The sequence below is a fragment of the Protopterus annectens genome, chromosome 1.part2 (genome assembly GCF_019279795.1).
Source record: "Protopterus annectens isolate FY-2018-M chromosome 1.part2, PAN1.0, whole genome shotgun sequence".
Taxonomy (NCBI): Eukaryota; Metazoa; Chordata; order Ceratodontiformes; family Protopteridae; genus Protopterus; species Protopterus annectens.
In genome coordinates, this window is record NC_056727.1 from 1,008,302,422 (window position 1) to 1,008,328,556 (window position 26,135).

The following is a 26,135-nucleotide window of genomic DNA, read 5'->3' on the forward strand; positions in this document are numbered from 1 at the left end:
GTGTTAGCCTGTACTTCAGAGAAGTAGATACCAAACAGGAGAGGACCCAAGACTGAACCGTGTGGTACTCCACTTGTCACTGGTCTGAAGTCTGATTTGGAGTTTGTTACTTTCACAGTGTGAGTTCTTTCAGTAAGCCAGTTGGCAACCCATCTTGTGACATAGGTATTTATACCTAGTTTAGTGAGTTTATCTATAATTCCAGAGTGGGGGATGGTGTTGAATGCCTTGGCGAGATCTAGATAGGCTGTGTGAACCACCTTACCCTCATCCATGGCCTTGGTGACTACTTCAAAGAAGTCTATCAGGTTTAGGAGACATGATCTGCCTTTTACAAACCCAAACTGTGTGGGGTCCAGGGTTTGGAGATCTCCAATGTCTTTGTTTATGAGTTCCATGATGATACGTTCCATGGCCTTGCAGACGAGGCTCATCAGGCTAATGGGGCAGTAGTTCCCAGGGTCTGTTGTGGCCCCCCCCCCTTTGCAGAGTGGGATAACTGTCACAGTGCGCCATTCAATGTTCACACAGCCTGAGGTGAGGCTATGATTGAACATGGTGCTTAGGTGGGGTGCCAGTTCATTCTGTAGTTCATGTAGAAGGCAGCCTGGGATGTTGTCAGGTCCCATGGATGCTGTGTTCTTGGCTTTGGAGAGTGAAGTTTTTACCTGTGCAGCCATGATTACAGGAACTTTGCATTCTTCCGGTATAAAGATGGACCCTTTAGGGGGGTGAGAGGTGGGTAAAGTTAGCACTGAACCTATCTGCCAGGATGTTGGCAATATCATTTGATTCTGTATATTTAGTGTCATTGTGCTGTAACTCAGAGCAGATCTGAGTGATGCCATTGAGATTTTTAACATAGTTATAGAATGCTTTGTGGTTGTCTTTAGAATCAGTGGCAATTTTGTTTTCATAACTAGCTTTGGAGGATTTTATGAGGGATCTCAGCTTCTTACTGAGGCTGACCAGGGAGTTCCTCCAATCATGGGATTTTACTCTTTTTTGCAACAGTTTCTTTCTTCTGTTGTAGAGTTTGTTTATGGCAGAAGACCACCAGATTGGCTTCCCTTTTTGGAGGATAGCATCTTGGTTCTGTTAGGGATAGCATGATCCATGCACTTGTGTAAGTGCTTATAAAGTGCATTTGTGTAGGATTCAGCAGTCATACCTCTATTGTCCATCTGCATGAGTGTCATGAAGTTTGCCACTTCTGTCTTAAGAAGCATGAAGTTGGCTTTGGAGAATTTTTTTACGGTTGTTTTCCTAATGGGGGTGGGAGCAGGATGTTGATATCTAGGGTGATTAGCTTATGGTCAGATCTGACCAATGAGGAGCTGACCTCTGGTGTGGAACACTGGTCACCCATGTTGGTGATGACCAAGTCTAGGATATTGTTGCTTCTGGTGGGGGTGTGGATAAGTTGATCCAAAGCATTGGAATTGATGATTTCCAGAAAACGTTGAGCAAAAGAGTCGGTACATGAGTAGTTTTCCCAGTTAATGTTAGGGTAGTTGAAATCACCCATTATTAGAGTGTTGGGTTGTACCTTAATATTTTCCAGTGTATCAGGAAAAGAGGAGTGGGAATCCTGGGGCATGGTGGGGGGTCTGTAGCAAGCTACAATCTGGATTGTGGTTTTGCCCAGAGTTAGTTGAACTTGGATAATCTCAGATGCATTATGCTGAGCAACTAGCTTGGAGGTGTGGATATCCTTAATGAATATGGACAAGCCTCCAACTTTAGTGTTTCAGTCCGGGTTTGGTGGCCGAAAGGTGTGGTATGAATTATAGCCTGGTAATGCAGGGGTGCTCTCTGGAGCTTTGAACCAGGTCTCTGTCATTGCACAGATGTCAATGTTCTCCATTTTAAGGAGTGCCTCAAGTGAGTGCATTTTGAGGTTTAGACTTCTAACATTGAGTAGCATTACCCTCAGATTTTGCTTGCTTGTACCTGTTACGGTGGTGAATTTGTCATTTGAACCTTGCCTAAAAAAGGCGCTATAGGGGTGGCAAAAGCCTTTGCCAGTATCCGGAATCCCAAGGGCGACAGGTGCAGGCCATATCTGGCAAAGCAGCGTGGTCTGTCGATCATGTCATCCCGGGCAGACAGATACTGGATCTGTCTCCCCAGCATGGTCTGTTTATGTCACAGGCTAGGCTGAGAATCCTGAGGCAAATTATTGTTGCCCCATCTGAATTGCAGATGTCCAGCATTTTCAGAAGGGCAGGGTCTGAGAATGCTCTGCACGGCAGCCATAGATCACCACTTAGCAGCCTACATGATACCATGGACAGTGACAGGTATATCAGTCATGTCTGGAAATCTGTGAGTCCCCTATGCACAACCCTGTGTTCTCTCTACTTGCTGCAGGGGTTCTGGTGAGGTAGAGAGAGATGTGAACATTGTACTCCATTATTGGTGTGATAAGGGTAGAGTACAGCAGATATTTGATTACCCTTGTCTTCGATTTAATGTCCATATTTATGATGTGCGCAATACAGATTGTGTGTGTTATCACTATGGGCACGTAGTGATGAAAGTGTAGATTGCTATCAACATGTGTTCACAAGTCTCACAACACTGTTTTAAAGCTTAGAGGGGTGTTATGTATAGCATAATTATCAGGAGCATTTCACTGAGAAAGGTGAAAAGATTCATTGTATGCTTAAAGTTCAGTCCGTGAGTTGTCACCAGTAATCAGTCTGTTTCAGCCCCTACTGTAACATGTTACTATCATTGGTGGACTCTATATAAATGTGTCCAGTTAACACAGTCATCTGCAAACTTAGTAAACCACATGCCATCTACTGTTGCCTATGCTTCAGAGAAGTATTTTCCAAACTGCTGAGGGCCCAGAACAGATTCTTGTGGTACTCCACTGGTGAGTGAATTAGTGGTGGAGGTGCAGTCCCCAACTTTAAGAGTATGTGTTCTGTCATTGAGCCAGTTGACTATCCATCTAGTACTGTATGGCAAAGCAGACACATTATTCTGATGAAGTCCACATTGATATGGATGAAAGCGCTAAATGAGTATAGTTTTTAACTTTAAGTAATAAAATTTAGTTTTTTATATCCAGTTATTGCACCATTCCTGTTTAGACTCTGTTACTTCACAGCATGTGTCTGTTTTGCTTTGGTACTGTTTTGTCATTTTCATGCTGTTTGTTGATGTATAGTACTGTATGGCCTAATTCCCAAATGGGAGGTCTTCACTATAAGACATGAATGAGGGACAGTGTTAAAGGTATTGGATAACACAATATAGGTGGTATTTCCTATTATCCTTCATCCAGGTTTTTGAGGTCATTATCCATGAAGTCCACAAGGGTCAGTAAGCAAGGTCTACCCTTGACAAAACCAAAATGGATAGGGTCAAGTGTGTTGATGGTCACATATGGTCCTGTGGATATGGTTCATGCTGATTCCTGCACTAGCCTTGCAAATAAGGATTTTAGGCATATGGGTCAATAGTTGTAGTTCAACCACACAACATTTTATTTTACATTTTGTAGTATGGTTGATATATATGTGGAAAAAGTACTGAGACCCCAGGGTTGTAGTGCATGAGGGGTGCCAACACATGGATATATTTTAAGTATGTGACATGTAGTTAGATAGGGCCCTCAGTCTGTAATGTTTCTACATGTAATTTCATGACATGAAAAGAAATGGACAGCAAACAGCCGTAATACAGCATAGTATATATATATCCATAGTGTGGCAAGCAGCAGGTTTGAGTGATGGTTTTGAATGCAAGATACACATCACAAACCACATTGCTAAAGTCTGACAATTAGTATTGAGTCTCTGAAATACATCTGCTACTTAACTGACTATGTGGCAACATGTGTTAATGCAGTTAATGCAGTGCTTTATTTTATTTTATTGATACATTCATTTTTGTGACAAGATGGTACTGAGTTTGAATACAACTGTATCTAATACTTAACTACTTTCATATTGCCGTTGCTGCACGTTATAGTGCCATGTGCAACATCAACAATAAATCTTTAAATAAAAGAAATGGGGAAGATAGGACTGTGTTGAAATGGAGAGCAAGCAGGGTGAAGAATAAAGGGAAAGCAATACAGGAATGTGCAGGAGGGAGGTAGGAATGAACTATAACTATCCATTTATTTGGCAGTAAAACCTGATAATATATGCAGAATATTAGCTGAATTAGGACTGTCACCACCAGATAGAGGGGTGTCCACAACACAATCTTGTATAGCCAATTGGACCAAATCAAGTGTGTCAAAATGACGTGCAGAATGGAGAGCTATGTATGAGACAATTTTTTTTGTGGGATTGGTGCCCATTTTTCTTTTTTTTTTTTTTGAGAGAGAGAGGAATGTTCGGGAAGGGACATAAGTATTTCTGGGTCTGATAAGTCAGGTAGGTGAAGAAGCAATTTCAGACAGACAAGTCAAGAGACAGGGACAGTGATGGACACAAAAGGTCGGTGGACACTATGGACAGGGTGAGGGTGGGGGCATACAGGTCTCATGGTCATTAAGCTGGGTGACATTGAGAATCAAGTCCTCACCTTCAGTACAGTCATCACTGTAACCTCACTGTGCCACTGGTTGGAGCACTTAATGTCTTCTTCCTCCTCCTCCTGGTACTATGTAAAATAAGGGAGAGCAGCCTCTCCACCCAGTGTAGGTGTGCACCAACAGTGCTGTGCACAACCCTATGTACCATCCTTGGGAATTCAATGCTGGTGATAAATTTACTACCTCTGCCATTGCTCCTAGAGGGAGACACTGGACTATTCTCCAGGGCAGGACTACCTGAGGGGACAGATAGTGCAGCACCAGCAACGGTGGTGCTGCCAGGCTGGTCCAAGACATGCTGGGCAATGGTGCCAGAGCCAATGGAGTGGAGGTAGGTGGATCCTGTGAGGCAGATTTACCCCACTGTGCTGTGAAGCATTGTGTTAATGTGGAACACATGGATGACATGGACACATTTTGATGACACATAATACAATAAAACAAAAAACTTAAAAAATAAATAAAATTTAAAAAAAAAGAAATAAGGGCTGGGGTGAGAGAAAGAAAGAAATACGATTAGTACCATCATATGTGACATACAATGGATTAATGCAATTATTTGACTCTATTATCTTAACCTTTATTCTTAAGACTACCACCCCCTAACAGATAACTTTTACTTTTAAGACTACAAGCTCCTAACAGATGCACACTATACAACATATTGCAGCAAGTACTAATTTACATGTGCATATATTGCACATATGCATGTTCCAGTAATACAGATTACAGTTTACAGCACAGCATGTGTGCCACTGGTATAGAGCGTTTACTTTACACCTTTAAGTTACACATAATTGAAGAATTAACATTACTGTATATTTAGGAAGTCTGATATTTGAACCCACAACCTTTGACTAAAGTCTAATATTGTACTCTTGGTTTGCGCTACAGACTAATGCATGTATACTTGATTTTACAGTTGAGATATGCATGTTCAATTTGATATAGCTCTATAAAATACCAAAAAGCTATCTTTAATGTTAAATGTACAATAACACTACTCTCCTGCTGGATACATACCACATGCCTCCCTCTAGCAACATGGGTCCTAACATTGCACTCTCTTTCCATGGCAGCTGTGGGAAAAGCAGAATAAAACAGAATATCATTATGAATACCAGTCTTGTCTATATTCAGCTTTTAAACCTTACAAGTATTCTCTGTAGTTCATACTTACACAACTGTGGGATGGTCACAGTCTTATATTCCTCGATCCAAGCAATGAGAGCATCCCTCTTTCTGTAATATAGGTCACTATTAAAGTGGTCCCTACATTGGCCACCAGGCTGTGGGATACATGTGGCACTGCCTACAGCCCAGGCCAAACTATCCCAAGCTTCTGACTTATACTGGGAGCCAGAATAGGCTCTCTGCAGCAGCCTGGCACTGTGGTGTTTGACTAGAAGTTCAGTAAAAACCTTGGACTCCAGGACACCCCATGTCTAAGCCCTAAATCTCACACTCTCTCCAAGAACACCTGCCATGTCTACCATGGATCAAGAGCAATAGAGACTGATGTTTTCCCACCAGTTCCAGTTATCACATTTACTGGGAGTGCACACACTGTTTGAAAATGTTGTGCACCACTTATCTTTGTGAAAACAAGGTGCTCAGCAGTGCCCCCCACCAAGCCCCGGGTTTTTGCAATGGTAAGCAGTGCACAACAGTGGCAAGCAATGAGGAATTACATAATTGAGTTGCATTTATGTGGGTTATTGGATGTAAAGGCAGTTGTGTATGTGTGCTAGGCAAATCTGAAGCCCATGCCAGTCTAGATAGCAAAATATACTTACAGGAATATAGTACACATTATATCCACAGTCATACATTGATAATAATATGATAATACATAATGGGAATTGGGACAAAAGTAAAACTTTATGGAATATGCTGTATTATAACCCAGGACAATGTGTATGGCAGTCCTACACTTACACCTTTTGTGACAAGTAGGTTGAGAAAACACTTGTCTATGTTGCACTTCATTGCTATAAACTGCAATGTCACAACAGTAAAACAAAGGTTTCACACCCTGCACAAGAACCTAGAACCATATGCACTCCAGCCCTACACTTAACACCTGCTGCCACATGACTAGTTACATGACATCAGTGGCATTAACTGAATGTATCCAGTTTCTATTTGTGACTGTCTGGGTCTGTTCTGCTTCCTAGGTGGTCTAGTTAGCCAGTTTGCACACTGCTGCACTTTGAGCAAACAACATAAGCACAGCCAAAACTTCCATTCATTTCCTTTATTTTCATGATTGTGCTACATGCCGCATTGAACAAATACTGGCCAAAAGAAAAAGACATTACACAAACAAAGACAAAAAAAAAAGGAAGAAAGAGGCAAGTAGTTGAAATGAAGAAAATCAATGTATGCATACACTCAAGAAAATGATGATCTTAGCCCTCTTTGCCACAAAAAAAGCTTTGCAGCACAGAACCGCAGTCATTCTTCACACAACAGCAACAGAATGTACACTGATATTAAACCATAAACTATTTGTACATTTAATATATTTATTATATTTGGACATAGTGGACTTCGTGATCACACTGCCTGTTATGAATTTTGCTTACAAATATACAGTTATGTCTTACCGTTCTGTGTTTGTTGGTCATTCCACAGTTATCTGACCAGTACGCTGACACATGAAGTTTGTAAGCCATTCTATATTATTGGTCTTAAAATGTGTAAGGATATTAACTGGGAATAATATGATATGCAATTGCCAACAACTGAGGGGCAGGTTGGATGGCAAAAACAAGCATAGACTGCTCTTTTGGGGGAGAGCAAAGGTCAGTTACTGTTATGGCACATACAAGGGTACACTGTTCTTTTGTGGGGGGGAGCAAAATTGAGTTACTGTTATGGCACAAACAAGTATAGGCTGTTCTTTTGGGGGCAGCAAAGGTGAGTTACTGTTATGACACAAAGAAGAGTACATTGTTAATTTTTTTGGGGGGGGTAAAGGTGAGTTACTGCTATGACACAAACAAGGAAATGTTGCTCTTGTTAATCTCCTTGCTTTGCATCCTGCCTGCTGTTTGATCTTATGATGATTGTATGTCAGAAACTGCAATTTGTATCTTTACTATGTAACTTCTCTTGTCAATGATTTTCCAGTACAAATGTATGTTGGTAAACTGAGGGCATGCAGAGATCATCAGTTCTTTTGAGAGGTATGTCTGTGTGAATCTTTGATGCCTGAGGCTTGCTGCTTACTAATGGATGCTTATAAGTCAAATAAGTCTCTGCATTCAAATGTTATGGTAATATCTGTACAAATCTCCCACCTTTTTCTTCTTACTGTACCCAGTGATGAAATACAAGGATATGCCACTCCAGGGTCAGGACTTACCTTGTAAATGCAGTTGTCACAGTATTGGTTCAGAAAGGTTCTCTGAAAGGTACCTGTAGCTAATATTCTAATGGTTACACATACCTTTGTCTCCACTGGGATGGGTTATCTGTGATTGGCTCTGAGTTAAAGGCAGCAGAGCTCTCAGAGTTCTTGTAGTGTGTCCATGTCCACCCTGTAGTGCTCAACAATTTCCATGTCATGTAGGTTGCGAAAAGTTAAATTGGGCCTGAAAACTCTTCTCCTTCTTGGCTTAGGCCTATTGGCAAAAGCAGCAGCACTGGCTTCAGACTGTAGCACATACAAATGGATTAAAACAGCAGAAGCTCCTAACATTATGTCCATGTAGACTTTCTGTGTCTGTACTCCAAAAGTTGTTAAATCCACAGGAAAAAACAGCATGGAGTCTACATGGCTGCTTTATAGCTTATTGAATAGCTCCACCAGTTTGGTTAGCATGCAGTTCAGCAGCTTATGCTATAATTACCACCTGTGAAACACACCTGCAGCTTAACTGACAGAAAAGGGAAAAAAGGAAAACAAAAGAGGCAAGTAGTTGAATCAATGAAAATCAATGTATGACATACACAAGAAATTGACAGCCTTAGCCCTCTTTGCCACAGAACCAGCTATGCAGCAAAGCACTGAACTCATTCTTCAAACAGCCAACTGCAACAAACTATTTATTATATTTGGATGTAGTGCATTTAGTGATTATACAACCTGTTATGATTATTGCTTACAAATATACAGCTCTGCCTTACCTTTCTGTGTTTGTTGGTCATTCATTAGTTATCTGACCGGTACTCAGAGATATCATTGGCCTTAAAATGCATGAGGATGTTACATGAAAATAATATCAAATGCAATTGTCAACAAATGAAGGGCAGGTTGTATGTTAAGGAACACAACCAGTGAATTGTGTGTAACTTTCTTACATGTCCAGCCTTACATCTAACACTTTCTAGATCTAACCTGACACAGTCGGTTGAAGTAAGGCAGCCTGAAATGATGTTATGTTTTCCTTCTCCCAAATAGTAATCAATCACAGCTGCAATCCATTAATAATCTACACCCATATAAAAAGACAACCATGTAGCTAGGCAAACTGATGGTGAGGTGAGTTTTATATGTTTGGAAGGCTGCAAAAATGCTTTTTCTTCAGGCTATATCTGTACAGAGGCATATTGAACTTCAGAAGGAATGCTTCCATTTTGTCACCTATATACTGCATATGCTGGAATGTATTCAAGAATAATGTGAAGCAAAGGATTTTACACTTTTATCTGTCTAAATTAGTTAGAAGTGTACTAATAGCATGGGCATGTTTGTCAAGCTATTTCTGAGGTATACATGATTGTCAATACATGAAAATGGAATGCTGTGTGATAAATATGTACAAATGTTTCAAGGACAGGTCCTTTGATAGCACTTTTAGCATCTGAAAGATGTTTTGTTAGCAAAATGGGTAATTTACCTGTTTTTTTATGGGCAATGGAGCAAAGATGAGTTACTGTATGGCACAAACAAGAATGGACTATACTTTTGGTGGGAGGAACAAAGGTGAGTTACTATTATGGCACAAACAAGGATATATTGCTTTTGTTACTCTACTTGTTTTGCATCCTGGCTGTTGTTAGTATTTCATGTCTGTAGAGTGTTTCTATTTCTCCTCTGGCTTATACTGACTGGCTACCATTTCTGTTTTATCAGGAAACAGTTATTTAGTAGTTATGCGATAGTTATGTGTATTATACATCTGTTGTCTTTTAGGACACCTATGAGTATGATGCTCAGGTGTGTCAGTCTATGGTGATGCCAATAATCAGGTTATTGTAGATGTGTATGCCAAATGGTGCTTTTCACCTGAAAAGGGGATGGAGAGATATGGCATTTAGAATGCAAATATGGCAGCAGATTGTCAATGATCTAAATGCTGTGGGTGGCCATGACAGGACAAATAAACAGGTGCATCACAGGGCCACTGATATGATTACATCTGCATGGAGAGGAGAGCAGCTGCAGTGGGCTGTGACCAGATGGTTACTGGGGAGGGTCTGCTAGGGAACCACTACTAATCCCCCCAGTGAAGAGTTCCTGGCCAATATCAGAGATCCAGACAGCAACAGTTTCCAAGACAGAAAGCACATCTTAGAAGAAGCATTCAGGTAGGCTTTGTTATCTGAACAGCTGAATGCTGCTGTATAGTAAAACAATTTAAATGAATGAGTTAATTCTGTGTCACATGTCTTTTTTGGCAGATTGTATATTGCTACAGTTATAATCTTAGGTTTCAGCTGTCAGCCATGCTTCTTGTTGAAATAATGCTTAAGGGACATATAAAGGGGTAAATGTATTACCCCCTGTGTTACTGTTAATTGTGATGGTGTTACCATTACCTCTTGCTTAACTTTTTCCAGGACTGTCTGGACTAAAGTAGAATATGTCTTCTGCAGATGGTAAGACAAACATTTTTTTTTGTAATTACTGCTGAGCAATTTAAAGAAACATTGTAGTGTGTGATTTTGATCTCAGGCCTGTTGTGTATATTGATGTACTGTTTGTAATAGTGGCAGCACTGTTAGCTTGTTAGTATATATCGCAGTATAGTAGTGCAGGTATTGATGTATGTTTGTGTTTCTTGCTTTTTATCACAGGTGATCATGACACAGGGAGTTTGCACCCTGTGCCACCTGATGTCAGCATATCAGCAGACTTTGATGATGGCCAAACTGAGGCACAGTCAGGGGGTGGGTGCAGAGGATGAATTTGGCACAAAGGTTGACATGTAGCCATCAAATGCATTTCCAATGGACACAGCCAGTAGGCCTACTACTACCCAATCCAATGAGGCCAGAGATACTGGACAGTTGGAGGGTGAAGACATTGATCAGGGAAGTGCTGCTTCTACAGCTTCAGTATCTGTGTCTGGCTGTAGCCAAAAGTGTGGGTGGGGTGCCACACAGGAGGATTGATGGGGGTGTTCAGATGGGAACTGTGTCCCCTTCCACCTGGTTTAGGTGTCTCTTCCCATGTCACTCAATGCATGTTTAAGGCCATCGTGGAGTCACAGACATATTCCCATAGGTACTCCAGACAAATGCTCAGGGTTGTGGATGTTTCACAGGCTGACATGCATGACTGCCTCCACTATGTTGCCAATTTACTGGATTGGATGAATGGCACATTGGAATGGGGGGTGTCTGTCATGGAACAAGCAGTGTCTGCGATGGAATGTCTGCTGGGAGGGAAATGGCATACTCATGGGTGTAGGTCAGCCACATCATCTGCTGTCAGGCAACATGGCCATGACCAATCATGGTCCCATAGTGGCAGTACTTCCACTGCTCCATCAGTGAGTGTGCTTTCCACACCCAGATGTGCCAGGCCATGGGATCATGGTTCTGGGCATCCCCATGAAGGGAGCTCATCCATCAGACATGAATCATATTCAGGTAGCAGCACTGCATCTGACCGTGGGCATGGACATGCAAGTGCACATCCTGACAGTCAGTTTTCATGATTGGGGATGTCAACGATGAACTGCCACCTCTACCATGCACAGCTCACACTTGTTTGACATACCAAAATGTAGAGCTAACACAGAGCTTGGCTGTGTTCATGCAAGCACCCACACACCAATTTCACCTGGTGGAACCCTCAGACACACACACAACAATTACTTATTTTGTCTCAGTGGTCATTTATTGCTTTATCCAAATGTTTGTGTTCTTCTCTTTCTTACTCACACACACTCATCTACCTTTTGTGTCAGCCTAGGCTTCCTGCCCCCCAACAGCACCCTGTGCAAGTCATGATAACTGTGCAATATCCATGTTTTCTATCTTTTTCATTCAGGAATACAACAGTTTTGTGTGATATGCTCAGGGTGCATAGCTGACTTATTGCTAAGTATATCTGCATTTGTGGTGTTGAACTGGTAATTGTATCTTTGACTTATATTGTTCTTGGAAAGTTAGACGTTTGATAGCATCAGTATTTCACATTACTTTCTACCTTCTCTCTTTAATGATTTTCTAGAGCAAACATATAGTGCACATCATAAGTCATGCCATCATATTCAGATCTTAGGATTGTATGACAGTGCTGCAATCAAACTTAATCAGAACAGTAATACAGTATAATGCTTTCTTTTTCATGTACCTCACCAGACACATGCAGCAGCTGGAGAGACCACAGGGCTTTCTCAGCAAGATAACACAGGGTCTACAAACCATGCCATGATGTATGTGGATAGATTAAAAGCCATGTCATTGCAATCTGACTGGTATAGGATGAGGGACTTCTGCCTGGCCTCAAGGCCAGTGTCTGATCATGCCCTGGTAGGGTGATTGCATATCCAAAAATCTGATATAGCTGATGACATCAGCAGTGTTTGTTGAGAATATGTTAATAACAGTGTCCCACATGCTGCTGTAAAAGGTTATCTGTAATGTCAAGCAAGAGCTCACACACACACACACACACACACACACACACACACACACACACACACACACACACACACACACAGGCACACCCTGTTGACTGCAGTGAGAAAGCACCCCTACCAAACTATACAGACTACAGAACTCAGTATTGTATGCAACCGCCGTGCCACAAGTTCGACTTAAGAATGTCTGAGACAACACTTTATAACTGATAACATCAGCAGTGTCTGTTGAGGAGAATATAACAGTGTCACACATGTTGGTGTAAAATGCTCTCTGTAATGTGAAGGAAGACATCTCTTACAGACATGGAGTTAACTGCAGTGAGACTAAAATACCTATAGAACAGAGTACTTAATGCAAGTGCCACAGCACAAATCTGACTTTTGCGAGACTGCAGGTGAACTTATAGTACATGACATCAGCAGGTCATGCATGAGACAAGATGTTGGCAGTCCTGTATATGATCATAGCTTCATAGGTTCATATGAGGCTGCTACCATAATGGCCCTAGGCTCATAGGTTCATAAGAGGTTACTAGGCTAAATGCCCTTGGGCCTTTTCAAGTCTAGCCAAGTTGTATCATTGTTCTCTTATAGACAATGATATGCAGTCCATATTTGTAAACCCATGATGAGCACTGTCTGCCCCTGTCTAAGAGTGACATAGGTGAAACTCCCCGGGGTAAATGTATGATATACCATCCAATTTTCCAAGCTGAACTTAAATAGGGCCGTTGAGGAGCTCAGTTTCATGTGAACTGGAATTTTGTTCCAAAGGATTGCCAGTCTCTGGGAGACATATGTCTGTTCAGCATGTCCTGTTAATGTCACAGGCTAGGTTAAGGTCTCTAGAGTGAGTGAGTCTTGCCCCATTTGATTTTCAGAATTTTAAATTAAGGCAGGTTCAAGACTGCTTTGTAGGCCAGGCACAACTTGCCTCAAAGCAGTCTATAAGATACAGAGTACACTGACAGGGCCTTCAGTCTGTTGATGTAGATTATGTGTTGAAGTCCCTGGATTTTTTTGGTGAGATACCTCGTAGGTCTCTCCAGCCATTGCTAGTGTCTGATTAGGTACATGCAAAAGGGAGCATTGTACTCCATAACTGGCCTGATGAGGGACGAGTACAGTGATGTTATAAAATTATTAGTTTTGTATGTTATGCCCTTACCTATGAAGTGTGTAACATAAAAGGTCTTCCTTATCACTGTGGATACATGATGATCAAAGTTGAGGTTGCTATCAGCCTGCATTCCCAACTCTCTCACCATTGGGTTGGAATTTAGGGCAGTATTATTATTAGTATAATTTGCAGGGACTTCCCTTTTGCCAAAAGGTATAATAGTGCATTTTCTGGATTAAGTTTAAGTCTGTGGCTTTGGCATCAATCATTTATGTACATAAACCCATATTATAGTATGTTGATATCATTTGGGGATTCAATAATTGCACAGAATTTGCAGTCGTCAGTTAACTTGATGAGCCACCATGTTGGTGAGTACTAGATCAGGGACATTCGAGCCCCTTGTGGGGTTGCAGACTAACTATTCCAGAGCATTCATGTTTACAAAGTGCAGAAACCTTAGGGCTAGTGTATTTAAGCTCATATATGTATCCCAATCAGTGAAAGGATAGTTAAAGTCACCCATGTCTAGGATGTTTGGCTGTATTATTAGTGACTCATGTAGGTCCAGGAAGGTACTGTGTAGTTTTTATGGTTCATGGTGGACATGCAGCTAACAATGACATGAAGGGAGGTCTTTCTTACAGTTAGTTGGACCTGGAGTATCTCTAGGAAGTCATATTGCATAACCAGTCTTGAGGTGTATTTGTTTTTTATGAAGATAGATACACCTCCTTTGGTTCATTCAAGTTCATTTGCAGCCTGAATATGTGGAAGGCATTATTGTCTTTCATGACCAGAGTACTCTATGGGACCCTAAACCATGTCTCTCTGACTGCACAAACATCGACATCTTCCCAAGTAAGAATTGGCTCCATTGAGTGTAGTTTCTGATTCAGACACCTACTATTAAACAGCATAACCCTGAGTTTGTCTTTTGGGAATATTTTTACATCAGGAATTTTATTCTTATGACATAACCTAAAAAAGGCACTATGTGGGAAGCAAGTACCTTGGCCAGTAACCCAAAGGCAAGAGGTGATAGATGAAGACCATCCCTGGCAAAACAGTGTGGTCTGTTGACCTATATAATACCAGGCTGACAAATAGTGGATCCCCCTCAAATAACCCAAGTAGCTAGGCCAATTGGTGAAGTCGATAATTATTTTGTTTGTATTGAGACATCATCCTGGGTAAAGGTAGAATACTGCTTAGTGCAAAGGGCATATCTGTCTGGGACACATAGTCTGAGACCACAGTCATATCTCTCATCATATAGTCCAGTGAGGTAAGTCTGAAGCCATTTACTTCACCATGGAGTATGACAGAGGTGTAACTGTGGTTGTTGTTGACAAACTTGAGTGCATGCATGACTTTGTGTATCCTGGCACCTGACAGGCAGCTGACAGTGACTTTCTCCTTTTACAGCCTTGTAAGGAGGACATTGGTGTGTTTCACTATGGATTCACCTATGAGCAAGACATTGGTTTTGAGGTGTTTTGTCTTAAGGACTTAGTGGGTGACACACTGATGCATCTGTTTTTATGTGTAGTGGGTTCCATTGGGCCTGTAATGTGTGCAGAAGGTTTGCATTTGTGAAGTCTCTGCTCATTTGGTAAGCTTCTAATGACCACTTATGTGTATGTGGCTTTATGTGTTATGCACTTGGTTTGTTGAGGAGATGAAATGTGTGTGCTGACAACCTGTTTGATATCTGGTTTGATGTTACCTGAGAGAGAGACAGAGAGAGAGAGAGAGAAAGACAGCATTTATTCTAGATACATTGTATAGTTGCATCTCTCACATATTGCATTTATTTATTTGACATTTGTTGACCGGGATAGTCTGATTAAGCTTGCAGCCTTTTTTCAGCGGAGGCCTGGGGACAAAAGCTCCACCTCACAAAATATGCACTAGAATATTCCCAATACAAATTATGCAAGACAAACATACACAGTACAGGTTAAGCTAGTAAAAAGAAAATAATATGCAAGTAGAAAATACTCAGTACAGATTATGCTAAAATATATAAAATTATAAAAAAGCTAATATAAAAATAAGGATAAGTATATGATCAAAGTTTTACGAGTAAGGGAAAAAATTAGGAAAAGAGGCCATTCAAATGGGAGGTGAAGAAAGAGGAAGTAGGTAGGAACATAGTTAGAAAAGAAGGAGAATTAAAGGTAAATATCAGGACAGGTAGTTTAGTTATAGCAGTTATTTTGATGAGTAACAGTGTAAGGGGAAATAAGAGTAGGAGGAGGAAGACTGAAGAGGTGATAGTGGTAGATGTCTGTGAGCAATGAAACTAGGAGGGGAAAGGAGAGAACTAGTTGATAGTTGAAATAGGAAAGCAAAGGATTTCAAATGGGATGATTATGGTGACAAATCCAGGCTCTGTTTAGGTAATTTCTAAGAGTTGTCTTGAAGTCATGAAAATTGGTAATATATCTAAGGGCCAAGGGAAGCTTATTCCAAAATAGTGCAGGAAAGTGGCTGCAAAGGTTTTGTCCTAAAGATTTTTTGGCCTGTGAATCTGTAGGAGAAATTGTTCTGAGCTTCTGAAGGAGCAAGGAGGGTTATAGAGGGAGAGAAGTGAGGAGATGCTAGGGCAGGAGGAGGGTTGATTTAGGATGGTGTGGATGATGGGAAACTGTGAATTTAAGAGTTGGTTCAGAAGCTCTAGCCAGCTGAGTGTACAACGGGCAAGACAGTGGTGAGATGTTGGTGGCAGGTTGGCTGCATATCTGGCAACTTTGTAATATGTAGTTTCAAGTTTGGATAGAAGAGAGAATTATAAGTTAGTAAGGATTTGAGAAGAGTAAAAGAGGTTAGGAAGAAGATAAGCCTGGGTATATGAGATTCTGGAGTTGGGGGTAAGGAACTTTTTGTTCCTATAAAGAAGATAAAGTTGTTGGTGGGTCTTCTTTATACAGTGGTGTACATGGAGGTCAAATTAAGTTGGTCATCAACAATTACTCCAAGATGCTTAGTGTAGGGTTCAGATGAGATAGTAATGTTATTAAGGAGGAGTTGGTGAAAGAGGATTTATAATGATAGATTAATTTTGGAAGGAAAAGAAAGAGTTTTGTCTTTTTAGAGTTTAGAATGAGTTGGTTGTTACTAAGCCAGGTTTCAGTGAGGTTGAAGGAGGTTTGAGTATGGGTATGCAGGTCAAAGGGGTTGTCATCTATGGTGATAATAATGGAATCATCTGCATATTGTATGAGGGATGACTGAGGGCAGGATGTATAGAGTTGTTTAGTAAAAATATTAAACAGAAGGGAGCCGAGAATTGAGCCTGGTGGGACTCCCATTTTTATATGGAGGAAGGGAGAAAGAGCCGAGAGCCATTTGACATTTTGCTGTCTGTTAATGAGGTAGCTGGAAAACTGTGAGATAGTAGTAGGGGAGAGATTGAGTTGAGAAAGTTTGTAGAGAAGGATGGAGAAGGAGACAGTGTCAAAGGCTTTTGAGAGATCTAAGAAGAGGCAGGAGACCAATTTATTATTGTCTGTGGCTAGAGAGATGGAGTTAGTGAATGAAAGGGGTGCAGTGGTGGTGCTATGGTGGGGTGGAAGCAGTCCTGTGTAAGGGTGATAATGTTTTCTTGAGGGAGATAATACATGACTTGCTTGTACACACAGTGCTCAAGAATTTCGGAGAGTTTGAGGAATACATTGTTATCACTACACATAAGGCAATAGAAGCCTAGCTGTGTAAAAAACACAAGTATCCTTATTAAACATATTTAGATGGTCATTGTTAGCAGATCGATTTTCTGAGCAGCTGCCCCTGTCTATGAGGGACATAGGTGCCACTCCAGAGGTGATTTTACATTCACCCAGCCAGTAGTGAAGGTTGCGTTTAAACAGGGTCATTGAGGAGCACTGTTTCACATATACTGGGAGCCTATTACAGAGGAGTGTGAGTCAATGGGGATATATCTGTCTCCCGAAAATGTTCTGTTTATGTCACTGGATAGGTTGAGTACCTTGGGCAAGTTATTCTTGCCCCATTTGATTTGCAGATGCCCAGTATTTCCTGTGGGGTAGGGTCTGAGATGTCTCTGTAGATCAGATATAGGTCCCCTCTCAGCAGCTTGCAGGATACTGAGTACAGTGACAGTTTTTTTAGTCTTTCCATGTATGTGATGTTTGGAGGACCAGCATTCTCCCAGTTACAGAATTCTATTTTTTCTTCAATTGCTGCAGTTGTCTGGTGAAGTACAGATGAAATGGAGCCTTGTATTCAATTAGTGGTCTAATAAGGGTGGAGTACAAAAGAGCTGTGCCCTTCCTGGTCTTGGATATGATGTCTATATGTATGAGGTGCGCATTGCAGAATGTGTGTGTTTCACCACTAGGGACACATAGTGATGAAGTGTAGATTGCTATGAACATGTGTTCACAAGTCTCACAACACTGTGTGTTAGCTGAGAGGTGTGCTATGTATATCATAATTAGCAGGGGTACTTCATTGCCAAAGGGGAATGAAACATTGTTTGCTGTAAGGTTCAGTTGGTGAGTTTGGTACTAATCGTTTGTCTCTGTCAGCCACTTCTGTCATATGTTACCATCATTGAGAGACTTTGTATGACTGCATCCAATTAACAGTCATCTGCAAATGTGGTTACCACAGACCATCTATTGTTGCTAGCATTTTAGGGAAGTAGTTTCCACACAGTTGAGGGTCCAGTACAGATCCCTGGGGTATTCCATTGGAGAGTGGCTAGTGGTGGTGGGTGCAGACCCCAACTTTAAGAGTGTGTGTTCTGTTGGTAAACAGGTTGGCTCTCCAGCAAGTACTGTATGGCTTAATTCCCAGAATGGACATTTTCACTATGAGACATGAATGGGGGTATTGTCAAAGGCCTTGGATAACTGAACATTGGTGGTGTATCCTGTTATCTGTCATCCAGGTCTTTGAGGTCAGTATCAAAGAAGTCCACAAGATTCAATAGGCAAGATCTATTCTTGACAGACACTACATGGGTTGACTCAAGTGTGTTGAAGGTCATCTATGTCCTTTTGGATAAGTTCCATGCTGATCCCTTCCCTAGCCTTGCAGATAAGCCTTGTTAGGCTTATGGGCCAATAATTGTAGTTCTGCATGTTACCAGATTGCTGTGCACTGCATATAACACATTTGATATTATGTTCTGTAGTGTAGGTGATATATATATGTGGAAAAAGTACTGAGACACCAGGGTTGCAGTGCTTAGGGGGTGCAGCAATTGGCTGCATTGTAATTATATGACATAGTGTGAGACAGGATCTTCAATGTTTTAATGTCTCAGCATGTAATGTCATGTCATAAACAAGAAATGGACAATAAACAGCAGTAATACTTAATAATATGTAGGTTTCCATAGCATGGCAAGCAGCGGGTTTATGCAACACTTAGCAATATTTGTATGCATCCGAGGTACACGTTTGCACATAGTTAAGCAGTGCACAAATGCTAGCCACATTGATAAAGTCTGACAGATAGTACTGAGTCTATGAAGTATACCTGCTACTTAACTGACTCTGTAACAGCACTTGTTAATCCATTGATACATTGATTTTTGGGGCCAGATGGTACTGGGTTTGAAACCTTTTCTCTCTGTTATTTATTTTTTTTTGGCCAGTGTTTGCTCAATGTGCCGCTTAGCACAAACACAGAAAACAGAGCAAAATTAATACAATGTGCAAACTGGGCAACTGACTCCCCCCCCCCAGGAAGCAGAAATGGACCCTGACAGCAATTAACTATAACATAGACAAGTGTTTTCTTAACCCTCTTGTGACAATAGGTACAAGTGTAGAACTACCATAGACATGGTTGTGGGTTCAAACACAGCATATTCCATACAGTTTTACTTTTGTCCCATTTCCCATTATGTATTATCACATTCTTATCAAATGTATGACTGTAGACAGACTGTGTACTATATTCCTGTAAGTATATATCTACTATGTGGACTGGCATGGCCTTCACATTTGCCTAATACATATACACAACTGCTGTATATCCAATGACCCATATAACTGCAACTACAATTATGTAATTTCTCACTGCTTGCCACTGTTGTGCACCATTTACCATTGCACAAATGCAGGGCTGAGGGGTGCGCACTGCTGAGCATGCAGTGCCCAACATTTTCAAACAGTGTGCACACCCCCAGTAAACATAATAACTGTAATTGGTGGGAAACCATCAGTCTCCATTTCTCTTGATCCATGGTAGACATGGCAGGCATTCATGGAGAGGATGTGAAATTTAGGGCACAGAGATGGAGCTCCCAGAGTCAAAGATTTGTATTGGACTCCTAGTGAAACACCACAGAGCTAGGCTGCTGCAGGGGGACTATTTTGTCCCAGTATAAGTCAGAAGCATGGTATAGTTTGACCCAGGCTGTATCCAGTGACACTGGTATCCTATACACTGGTGACCAATGTAGGCACTACTTTAGTTACCTACTTCACAGGATGAAGGATTCCCTTGACACTTGAAATGAGAAATATAGGACTGTGGACATCCCACAGATGTGCTAAATATATGCAAGACTGGTATTCATAATGGTATTATGTTCTGTTCTGTTTTTTCCACAGCTGTAATGGAAAAAGGGAGGTCAATGTTAGGACTCATGGCACTAGATTGGTGAGGATGGAGGAGGCATGTGGTATTTATGCAGAAGGAGAGTAGTGTTATTGTAGTATTAAAAGTTAAAGACAGATTTTTGGTATTTTACAGAATTGCATCAAATTGAGCATGCATATATCAACTGTTAAAACAACCATGCATGTGTTAGTTTGTAGCACAAACCAAGAATACAATATTAGATTTTAGTCCGAGGTTTGATTTCAATTACCACACTTCCCAAATATACAATACTGTTAACTCAACTATGCATAACTTAAAGTTTTAAACTAAAAAACTGTAATCTGTATACTTGGAACAGACATATCTGCTATATGCACATGTAAAGGAGTATTTGCTGCAATCTATAGTATAGTGTGCATCTGTTAGGAGCTGGTAGCCATAAAAGTAAAAGTTATCTGTTAGGGGGTGGTAGTCTTAAGAGTAAAGGTTAAGAGAATGGACTCAAATAGTTGCATGTATGTCACATATGAAAGTACTAATCTTATCACTGCTTTTCTCTCGCCCTAACCCTTATCTGTCTTTTTTATTAATTTATTTTTATTTTTTAATTTTTTGTTTTATTTTATTATGTGTTGTCAGAATGTGTCCATATCATCCATGTGTACCTCATCTTGAAATGTTCCACAGCACATCAGCATAGGCCTTCCCCACAGGATCTGCTTGCACCAACTTCACTGGTTCCACCACATCTGCTGCACCTGTGCTACCTGCCACTCCAGGTACTCCTGCCCTGGAGAATAGTTCAGTGGTTCCCTCCAGGAACAATGGCATAGGTGGAGAGTTTATCACCTGTATCGAGTTGGCAGGGGTGGTGTGTAGGATTGTGCAAGTTGGTGCACAATTACACTGGCTGGAGAGGCTGTTCTCCATCATTTTACATAGTACCAGGAAGAGGAGAAGGAGACATCAAGAGGTCCAACCAGTGGTGCAATAATGTGACAGTGATGATAGTCCTGTAGGTGAGGACTCGATTCTCACTGTCACCCAACTTGATGGTCATGGGTCCTGGATGTCCCTACTCTCACACCATCCATGGTATCCACGGAACACTTGTGTCCATCACTGTCCCTGTCTTGTCTCTTGGGCACCTGTCCCACAAAAAAAAATATATAAAATTGTCCTATACATAGCTCTACAATTCACACACATGTCTTCTTGACATGCTTGATTCAGTCCAATTGATTGTACAACATGATTGTGTTGTGGTCACCCCTCTCTCTGCATATGACAGTTCAAATTCAGCTAACATTCTGCATTTATTATCATTTTCACTGTTGAAGAAATGGATAGATATGTTTCTTTCCTACCACCATCCTGCACATTCCTTTTTTGCTTTGCATTTGTTCTTTCTCCTGATTGCTCCATTTCACCACTGTTATATCTTCCCCATTTCTATTCTTTAATGCGTTATTGCATGATGGTGTGCATCATGCACCAATGTGCAGCAATAGCAATACAAAAGTAGTTAAACTTATTAGATACAGTTTTATTTGAACTCAGTACTATCTGGCCCCAAAAAGGAATGTATTACTACATTAACTGTGTATTAGCACATGCTGCCATAGAGTCTAAGTAGTAAGTGTATTCCAGAGACATAGTACTATCAGACTTTAGCAATGCTGCCACTGGAATAGTTACATGGTAATCCCTTATGTACTAATCATTTTAAGGTCTCCCTTTTGCCCGCCTCACAACACTGTGCAAATGAGATAAGCACAGCTAAACCTTCCATTCATTCCTCTGTTTCCGGTGATTGTGGCAAATGCCACATCATGTAAATAATGGCCAAAAAATAATAAAATAATAATGAAAAACTGACAGAGACAACACGATTTGCCAACAAATGAAGAGCTGGTTGGATGTTAATGAAACCAAAACTGTGAATTGTGTGCTGCTTGCTTGCATTTCCAACCTTGACAGACATACATGTAACACTTTCTAATTCAAACCTGACACACCCACCTGATGTAATCATTTCACAGTTGCCATCTATTAAAAGAAACACTGTGGGAGTACCTGCACTATGTTTGCATCTGATACACAGATCCAAGGATTTGGGATTCAGCAATTCTAATGAGCTCACACCTCATTTGTATCGTCACTGTGCTGACAGCCCTGAATCTGTACCAGGTGGTAACTGTGTAGCTAAGTAAATTGAGGGGAGCTGAATTGTTTATGTGCTGAACACAGAAGAAAGGATATTTCTTTAGGATATATCTGCACAGACAGCTACTTATGTTGAGGAGATTTGCTGCATTTTGTTAGTCTCATACTGCATATGCTGACGTGTTACTTATAAACATCTGTTTAATGCATTTTATATTTATTTTGATTAGCACACACCTTTACACTTTTATCTGCCTTTATTAGTTACACATGTACTGATGGTATGGGCAAGTTTGTCAAAGCATGTCAATCATGTATATGACTGGCAATACCTTTACATGTAATATTCTATATTAAACCTGTAGACATGTTTCAGGGAAAGGTAATTTCATAGCACTTTTAGCATTTCAATGATGCTTACTTAGCTGAATGTGTCATTTGCCTGTTCATTTGAAAGTAGGGGAGCTAAGCTGCATTTCTGTTATGGCACAACAAAGATATGTTGCTATTGTTACTCTTCTTTTGTTGCATCCAGCCTATCTAACTGAACTATGTCTCTCTGCTGTCAAATGTTAAGGTCAGTTCTGTGGAACTCTCCTACCTTTTACTTTATATTCTGTCTGTGCAGGCTCCTTTCATCGGCTGTATTCCAAAAGTTTTGGAATTCGCAAGCAAAGTCTACACGGAGTCTACATGGATACTTTATAGCTTGTTGAATATCTAAACCATGTTGAATTGGTTAATTAGCATGCATTTCAGCTGATTATGCAGTAATTAGCATGCCACAGTGTTTATCTTGTTTGCGAGGTGGTGAGCACCGCTACACGGCACCTACTGAATCTAAAACATCCCATGGCCATGTGAGCATCACGCAGCTATGCACACATGGTGAAAAGCAGCCATGCAGGCTTTATTGAATCCCCCTGAGTGTTGGAGAAATGCATTACAGTCTTATGTACAATTAAATTAATTGTAGTTTGTGCCCCATGAGCATAAGAATAATGAGTGAAGAACAATGAGTTGTCTTCTGTTTTTGCTATGAAATCAAATAAATTATTATTACTATTACTACATCTGTTTAGCACTTTAGCTAATGCCAGATTTTTAACTTTCTAATGTGTCATATCATCCTTTAAAAACAGTCTTTTTAAATGCACTGTATAGATACCTTTAATCTATTATCTGTTGACATAAATTATTAAATAATGGCAACAAAAGGAAATTATTACTGAGGTATCAACAGTTAAATAAAGGAGACATATGTTTGCAAGAAACTCATTTGCTAGATAAAGATATACAATATTTAAATAACTTAGGTTAAGAAATGTTATCATCTGCTTCTTTTAACAAAAAAAGGAGAGGAACTGCTATACTTTGGAGAACGCCTAATGTGATGTCTAAGGCTATCAAATCCATTAATGCTCCCAAAGGAAAGGATACATTTGTAATAATTAAATATAATGGCAAACTCTATACCTTAGCTAATTTTTACTGGATCCCTGAAATAGGTGCAAGAGGGTTTAAAGATCACTTAAACTTATTATAACATCATTGGACATGTAGTTTAATTTGACCAAGGAATTTTAACTGCATATTGAGTGTAGAAGATACAAGTAAACAAGAGAAAGCTAAAATTCTGGCATTAGCTAAAGTGCTAAACAGATGTAGTAATAGTAATAATAATTTATTTAATTCCATAGCAAAAATAGAAGACAAGTCATTGTTCTTCACTCATTATTCTTATGCTCATGGGGCACAAACTACAACTGATAGGATTAATGACTCTGCAGATTTACTTAGGAAAGTGAATTATTTTAAAATTATTCCTTGTCCTTTACATAATCATAATGCACTGAGTACTAATGTATTAATGGAAATTTCAGATTATTTATAGAATCCAAGTTTATATGAAGAAATTAAAATAATTTAAGATTTATCATAAGGAACAGTTTGGGATTTTTTTTATCTTTGAATGATAATGGTCACATTAGCAAAGTCATTATATGGGACTCCTTGAAAATGCATATTAAAGATATAATTAGAAGCTGGGCTAGTAATAAAATGAATGAGTGGAATAAAGAGTTGTTAGAAATTCAAGATAAAATACACAAAGTGAGGTTTGAACAACAAACAAAGAGATGAGATAATACTGAAGTCTTTACAAATTAATGACAAAATATCAAACAGTTTTAATGCATAAAGTGGATAGAGCTTTAGAAAAATAAAATTGTACAGTTATGAAATTAATTTAAAAAATCTCCATAGATTAGCTAATAGAAGTAATATGTTAAGCAAAAAGGCACAAATCAATAATATCCCAAATCCTCACACTAATAAGCTTACTTCAGACATAGAGGAATGTTTAATTTTCTTTAAAATGCTATGAGAAACTTAATAAAGATAAACATAATAAGCCTGATGATTACAAAATTGGCAAGTATTTAAAGAAAAAGTGTTACTAATAAACTTAATGAACAACAGATATCTCTGTTGAATAAGCCTGTTTCTGTAATAGAAGTTAAAGAAGCTTTAAAAAAGGGAAATGTGGTAAAGCTCCAGGGTTAGAGCATTTAAGTATAGAATTATACAGCCTGTTTCTGTTAAATATTTTTTTGAATTCCTCAGTAAAATCTTCAGGATAATTCAGAGTGACATAATAATTCCTCTCTTCTGGAAATTTTCTGTAATTTCACCTACACTTAAACAAGGAAATGATAATAAGTTAATTTCTTCATATAGACTGATTTCATTATTAAATATACACTATAAAGTAGACTATAAAATACTTATTTCTATCTTCAATTCAAGATTAAGAGATGTAGTAGATTAATTAATAAAGATAAAATAGGATTTAACAGTCAATAGATTAACACATGATGATATAAAAGGGTAGTAACTATCTTAGATTTAGCAAATGAATGAACAAGAAATTTGGCTAAATAGCTTAGATATTGAGAGAGATTTTAATTCTGTAGATTAGGATTGCTTATTTAAAACTTTAGAAGCACTTGCATTTATAGAACAATTTGCTGGAATATTAGAAAACCTGTATACAGACTCAAAGCATATGTTAAAAGTGATTCTGACATTTCTCAAGGATTCACATTAAACAAATGTATAAAGCAAGGGTGTCCATTGTCCTATTCTACTATTTATATTAGTTATCAAACCCTTGGCTACTGGTATAGGAAGCAATGTAAAAATTATGAGTTCTCAATTAACAAGGACTATCAATCTAAAATACAGCTTTTTGCAGATTATATTAAACTAACTTTAGGAGATGTAAATTATTCAGTTGAAGAAATAGTTGAGTAAATTGAAAAATTTCAAGAAGTATCACTGCTGAAATTTAATACTAATAAAACTGAAACCTTAGTGCTACATCAATTGCTAGATACTACATTTAAAGAAAAATATAAATACAATTGGGATGGAAAAGAACTACAACATTTAGGAATAAAAATCTATCAAGATGTGAGTAAGTTTAATAATAATTTTGAAAAAATAATTGAAGAAGTGTTACTTCTTATTAAAAAAATGGAATTATTTATTTTTACTTTCGAGGATAAGTTAGTGCTTATTAAATTATTATATTATCCAAGAATAAATACATATTACATTTAATAGCTTTAATAGCTGACCAAAACCTTTAAAGAAAATGAAATAAAAAAGTTAACATAATTCTTTTTGTATCCTGAAAAGTCAAGAATTGTTTATAGAAATCTTATAAGATTATGAAGTTTAGTGGAATTAATTTCCCAGCTGTAGAATGTTATTCTATTGCTGCAAATTTTAACTCTGTTATACTCTGTATAGAGTCAAATTAACTAGTCAATGGAAAAACCTTTCAGGAGTAGATTTTACTAAATTCTGA